We start from the raw sequence: 6,638 nt of genomic DNA on the forward strand, positions 1-6,638 counted from the left end.
TGTTTATTGCACTCAAATCTTGAAAGAATATCACAAATTCCCAATTGTCCTGAATAAAAACAAAAGTCCAAATAGAATAAAAACAGGTTTATATCAGATTTCTTAAACCACTAGAAGACATGCACTGCTGTGACCACTGATTTTCTCATAATGATCTTTGTAACTAATGGTTATAACAATAATTCCAAATAATTTTAAAAATTTACATTTTTAAATTCAAAAAAGGTTTAAGTACTACTCAGAATAGTTTTATTAAAAGATTAGAATATTTTAGTAGCATTCCATTTGTTAAAAGGTGTACCTCTTTAAAAAGTATTTTAAACATTTATATATATATATATATATATATAAATTATATATAACACATACAAGTGAATTTTTTGAAACAGAGACACTGACACCGAGCCCTGCCATTGCCCCAACCACCTCCCCATGGTGGTCCTGGTATCAACTCTGAGAACAGCTTGTAAATAATTTCACTATGAGATTCTTTGAAAATTGCCAGTTCATGTAAGATCTCACGTATGAAAACTATCAATTAATTGGAATAGTACTCTGGTTAATGCTGAAGATTAGGTTCTCTATTGCCCTAAACAAATGAATACTTAATGGAATTGTTTTTCTAACCTTTCTCACAAAATTTTGTTTGCTCTGTTGGTTTAACTGTGAAGAGGACTCATTATCTCTCACTCAGAGTAAAGAAGCCATGTAAGCATCTGGAACTATGGTGATATAAAACAACAATGTAAAACCAACAGTCTGGACTCCTTCTGTGAATATTTAAGGTAGGCATCATAGCTTTTCTAATTCAATGGTGCAGTAAGAAACTTCCCTCCTCTTCCTTGCAATATCAAAATGCTCACAGTGTTTGAAACCGTTAACCACTCTCACTTTCTACAGTAAACAATAGGTGCTGGCATTTTCAACTGACCTTTAATTCCCCTGAACCAGCACATTATTTCTAGCTTGTTGGCTGTATAGAGAAAATGAAAAATGAGAAGTCTTAATAATTTTCACATCTCGCACCGAAAGCAGTACATAGAAAAGTTAAAAATGATCACCCATGTACTACCTAACCCCATAAGGGCTCTTTCTAATCAAGACAGATTACGCACTTATGAGGTTCAGATGCACTGCAGAGCCTCACAAAGTAATAAAAGCACTTGTATTTTCCTGTGCTTTAAACTTAAGTATGTCAAGTTAAATATATCTGTATCCTTATGCATGTCTTACTTAGCACTGCAATAAAATGCCGAGTTTATTTCAGAGGCCAATATATCTAATGATGGTGTTACTTTTCTCTGTAAAATAGTGTTGCGGCAAGTGTACAGCTAGTGTTACAGCTCTTGACCGGGGAAAGAACCCAGCGGCACACGAAGAGTCGGGGAACAGTCTTTATTCTTCCACAGCAGGCTCAGCACACCTAGTGTTATAGCTCTCTTCACGTCTTCCGATCTTCTGCCCCTTCTGCCCCTTCTTCTCCCCCTGCTTTTATACACTTAGTAGGGCTCAAAAAACGTCCAATCAACTACAAGCTTTAACGTCCAATCAACAACAAACTTTAACATCTAATCAAAAACAGTGGGATTCAACACTCAAGCAGCATGGCTGTAATATAAGCGTCGTGGGCCCGGCCGCATTCCAGCACGTGGGGGCCGGGCGGCTCTCTGCCGCGGGGCCTGGCCCCAGCAGCGTGCCCTCCAACTGGCCACGCGCAGCGCTGGCCCGAGGAGATGCAGAGCAATGGAGATGGCCGAGTCCCGGCACCCGACATGTTCTGTATCATTCCCCCCTTTTGATGCCCTTATCAGTTTACACAGAGGCATCAACCTCTCTATGAATCTAATAACTACATTGGGCCCCATGGTTACCATAGCCCTTTGACTTTGGTAGTTAGAATTTCTGATTGGTTTACATATTCTTCCCCAGAGAGTCCCAACCAAGAACACAGAGGCACCCCATGTAAACCCAGTAAAGGATTACCAAGAAGTTAGTCCAGTCTCTTGGGGCGAAGGCCCCGAGTCCAATTCCCATGAAAGTCCAGACCAGTGGTCCCATTCAGTCCTTGGCTTCCAGCCAGATTTAGGGACAATCCATATACCTTGGTCCCATTTATGTCTTGGGCATACCTGAGAGCTTGGATGAGCACCCATAACTCTGTCCTCTGGGATGACCATCCCTGAGGCAGCGGGGCTGACGTGATGACTTCGCTCCCTGTGGTGACTGCGTAGCCAGCCAACTGTTTGCCATCCTGTGTCGCGCCCGCCTCGCCAGCAAGGAAGACGCGGCAACAGGAGTTCTTCTGACAACGCTTTAATGAGGATTGCTTAGCTGATTATGTGCGGGAGACGCCGAGGCGTTCTTGGCGGCTGCTTATAAAGGCAGTAAGTACACTGGGCATTGTCTGATTGGATAAGGCACTTGGAAGGGAGGAGACAAACTCTGCACATGCGCTGAGCACTTGTTTGTCAGACTAACAGCAGGGTTTGACCAGGAAGCGGGCGCCATCTTGGAATGGCGTTGCCACCGCGCCCCACAATCCTGGATGTAGCTGCTGCTGTCCGTGTAGAGCTCCAGGTCAGGCGCTGGCAACAGACCATCAAGTCTGGCCGGCTTGCACAGACCTCCTCTACGGCCTCAGCACAGTCATGGTCCGGGGGCCCTGGCCCGGTAAGAAGGAAGATGGCAGGGTTCAAGGTCCACATGAACACCCTGCCCAAACACAAGCCAGTCCGCCTCCTTGACCAACAAATGGGGCCATCCCAACACTACCAAGTCCAGCCGCTTGGACAGAAAGGCCACTGGCCTCAGCCAGGGGCCCACAGTCTGTGCCAGTACCCTCATGTAGTATGGCCCAGCTGCAGCTCCAGATCACTGAGGTCACCCTCCATCTTCTCCTTGAGCCTCAGTGCTTCGTTGGGGGCCTGGGTCTCAGCATCCAGGGAAGCCTGCAGGGACTCCACTGCCTGCTGGTGGTTGCGCCTCAGGTCAGCACACTCCTTATCTTTCTCTGCCATCTTCTTCTTGGCCTTCTCCAGCTCCTCAGTCCTCTGGCTGGTGTCTGGCTCATACTTGCTCAGCAAGTCCCGTCCCGAGAGAGGCACAGACAGTCTGGCATGTGGAGGACCTTGTGCCATATCACAACTGAGTGTTCTGCTCCAATGTTCACAAATGCCATTTGTTGGCCCTCTACTTTCATCTTGACTGTTGTGGGCCAAGATTGAAGTAACCCAGTCAGCCCAACTTGGAGTCAATGCCAGCGAGCCCCACTAGCTCTTGGGCTTCCAGTTTCTGTTGGGTTGTCCTGAACGGGGCCCTCCCTTGTGACAGGTGACTTCTTTGGTGGGGACATTCATTCTTCCAGTGGCCAAACCCCTTGCAATTGGCACACTGATCTCTTGCCAGGGTGCTCATCCTCTGGTTCCCCCCTTACTTCCCTTGTGGGGGCATTCATTCTTCTAGTGGCCAAACCTCTTGCAACTGGCACACTTGGTCTCTTGCCAGGAGTGCCTGTTCTCTGGTTCCCCCCTTACTTTCCTTGTGGGGGCATTCATTCTTCCAGTGGCCGAACCCCTTGCAACTGGCACACTGGTCTCCCGCCAGGGACACCCACTTTGGAACCACTCTGGTTCCCCGCTTTCGTGGGGGTCCGGGCCACCTGAACGGGTCGGGTCTACTGATGGCAGCAGCCAGGAGGGCAGCCTTTTTCTTCATCCTCTGATCTTTCTCCCTCTGAGCGGTCCAGTCCTGGTTGATATACACCTTCTGGGCCTCCTCCATTAATTTGCGTGATACTCATGCCTGCAAATCCTTCCAGTTTCTGCAGCTTCTTCCAAATGTCAGAGGCCGATTGCCCGACAAACGCTGCATTCTGTGGTTTTCAGCTGCCTCCAGGTCAATAGGTGTGTATATCCAGTATGCCTCACAGAGGCACTCCTAGAAGTCATAGGGTGACTCCTCTGGCTTCTGGGTAATTAGGGCAACCTTGTTCATGTTGGTCAGCTTTTTGGCCCCTTGCCGCACTCCCTGGAGAAGAGCTTCTCAGTACCACTTGAGTGCCACTTGTCCTTCTGGTGCGTTGAAATCTCACTCTGGGTTGGTCTCAGGCACCGCTCGTGATGCCCATTCTTCCACATCTAGGGTGCCCACTGGCGCCCGTTCCTGCAGCCACTTCCTAGTTCCAATCATGATCCGACGCCGTTCTTCGGTACTGAAGAGAGTCAGCAGGAGTTGTTGGCAATCTTCCCACGTGGGTCGGTGAGTCCGGAAGATAGACTCCAGGAGGTCAATGAGGGCCTGCGGTTTCTCTGAGTAGGATGGCGTATGGTGTTTCCAATTCAATAGATTGGTGGTGGAGAAAGGCTAATATAGGGCAGGTTGCCCCAGCTGGATGGTTCCGTCATCCCAAACCTGCGACAGACCTCACATTTCACGCAGAGGCATCTGGAAGGCCGGGGCAGATCACAACCGGTGTACAAGTGGTGGAGATGCAGTCCCAGTCACCACTCTCCATACTGAACGCATGAAACTTATCAGCATGCACCTTAGAACTGTTGGCTTGGATTAGGACCCTCCCATGTTTCAACTGATTTAACCAGCACTCCTGTTCCCTATACTGCCTGACAACACTCCTTTTCTGAACCTTGTCCCTGCCCAGACTCTGGTCCCTGCTCTGGTTCCTCCCCTTTCTAGCGAGAGAACTTAGGCACCTCTTGGCAATCGCCGTTATGCTGACGTCGCCATAGAACCCCAGATTAGCATCCACTCAAACCCCATAGCTGAAGCTGTGGGGCTACCGACACAATGACCGCAAGCAGCCACTGTTCCCTCCACTCACATTCGCTCAGAGGTTACACATTCATTCCCTCCCCTGGGGGATCCCTGTCCTTAGGGGCTGATGGGGCTCCTCTTCTGTCCCACTGACAGGCTGACACCTAGGAGCCAATGGGGCTCCTCTTCTGTCCCACTGACAGACCTACCCCTAGGAGCCAATGGGGCTTCTCTTCTGTGGGGCTCCTCTTCCATCCCACTGACAGGCCTACACCCTAGGAGCCGATGGGGCTCCGCTTCTGTCCCACTGACAGGCCTATCTTGGGCGGGTCCCAGGGACCCTACCTTGTCCGACGTCCTGGCCTTGGTCTGCCACTCCAGCTCGCTCAGCCTGACACCCACCCGCTCAGCCTCCTGCTGCTGTGGAGGCCAGCACCTGCCGGGAGGCCTGTCGCAGCAAGGCTTTGGCAACAGCTCCACTTCTCTCTTCTTGGTGCTGGAGGAGAAATGCTGCTCTGTGCCCGCTAGTCTCAGCCCACCGTCTACCATCGCCGTCCATTGTACGTCGTCCCAGTGGCTTCAAGGGGCCAGCTCGGTGGGCTTTCCTGGTCAGGGAACCAAAATGTTGTGGCAAGTGTACAGCTAGTGTTACAGCTCTTTACAGGGAAAGAACCGAGTGGCACACAAAGAGTCGGAAAATGGCCTTTATTCTTCCACAGCAGGCTCAGCACACCTAATGTTACAACTGTCTTCGAGTCTTCTGCCCCATCTGCCCCTTGTTCTCCTCCTGCTTTTATACCCTTCGTAGGGCTCAAAAAGCGTCCAATCAACTACAAGCTTTAACGTCCAATCAACAACAAGCTTTAACATCCAGTCAAAAACAGTGGCATTCAACACTCAAGCAGCATGGCTGTAATCTAGGCGCAGCACGTGGGCCCCGGGTGGCTCTCTGCCGCGGGGCCTCCAACTGGCCACGCGAAGCGCTGGCCCCCGGAGATGCAGAGCTACGAGTCCTGGCGCCCGACATTTTCTGTATCAATACAGAAGTACTACTTTTATTCAGGACTAGTCAACAGGTTTGGAAATGACATTGCTGTGTAAGAATTCAAATTGTTTTGCGGATTTTACCCCATGAAACTAAATTTGGGCAGTAGTTAATATCTTGTAATCAGCCAAAATTTGCCTAAGAATATATCCGTATACTACTCACTCAGAGTATGTTCCTTTGAATTTTCTATGCAAGGAGATGAGGTTTTTTTCTGTGTCGTTCACTCTCAACCTAATCCTAAACACATGCATTGATAACTAGACAGAGTTAGGGACAGTTTATAGCAGAATAATCTCGAGGTATAATACTCATACATGAAACCTGTGGCCCTGACCTCATTAGCATTATGACCCAACCACGTGAGTTAATTGGCCTATTTTTACATAATGTGTGACTATAAATGACATTTCATTTTGCCTTGATTATAATTTCTGGCTCAAATAAACTGCAAGTGCCTAATTATATGGCATTGGCATTCAATTACAGTTGTCATTTATATGAAGTTACAAACCAGACTAATTTTCTTCATATTTATTAAATAAGTTCTTAAAACACACAAATGGGTATATAATTTGAAACACTATTTTCATTAAGAACTAGAAAGGAATTTGTAAAGGCTTTTTGGCAATAGTTTTCATCAAGAGAGGGCTTAGAAATCATAGTCCTCATAGAACATTGAGTAACCGTGAATACAACCTGCTCTCAAAGCTTGCTGCTAATTTCCTTTCTATTAATCAAACACAATTGACATTCTAAGCTTTGGTTTACTTATATGTGAAATGGGGATAATATCTACCTCACAGGATTGCTAGGAGTCATT

Source organism: Microcebus murinus, chromosome 7 (genome assembly GCF_040939455.1).
Source record: "Microcebus murinus isolate Inina chromosome 7, M.murinus_Inina_mat1.0, whole genome shotgun sequence".
Taxonomy (NCBI): domain Eukaryota; kingdom Metazoa; phylum Chordata; class Mammalia; order Primates; family Cheirogaleidae; genus Microcebus; species Microcebus murinus.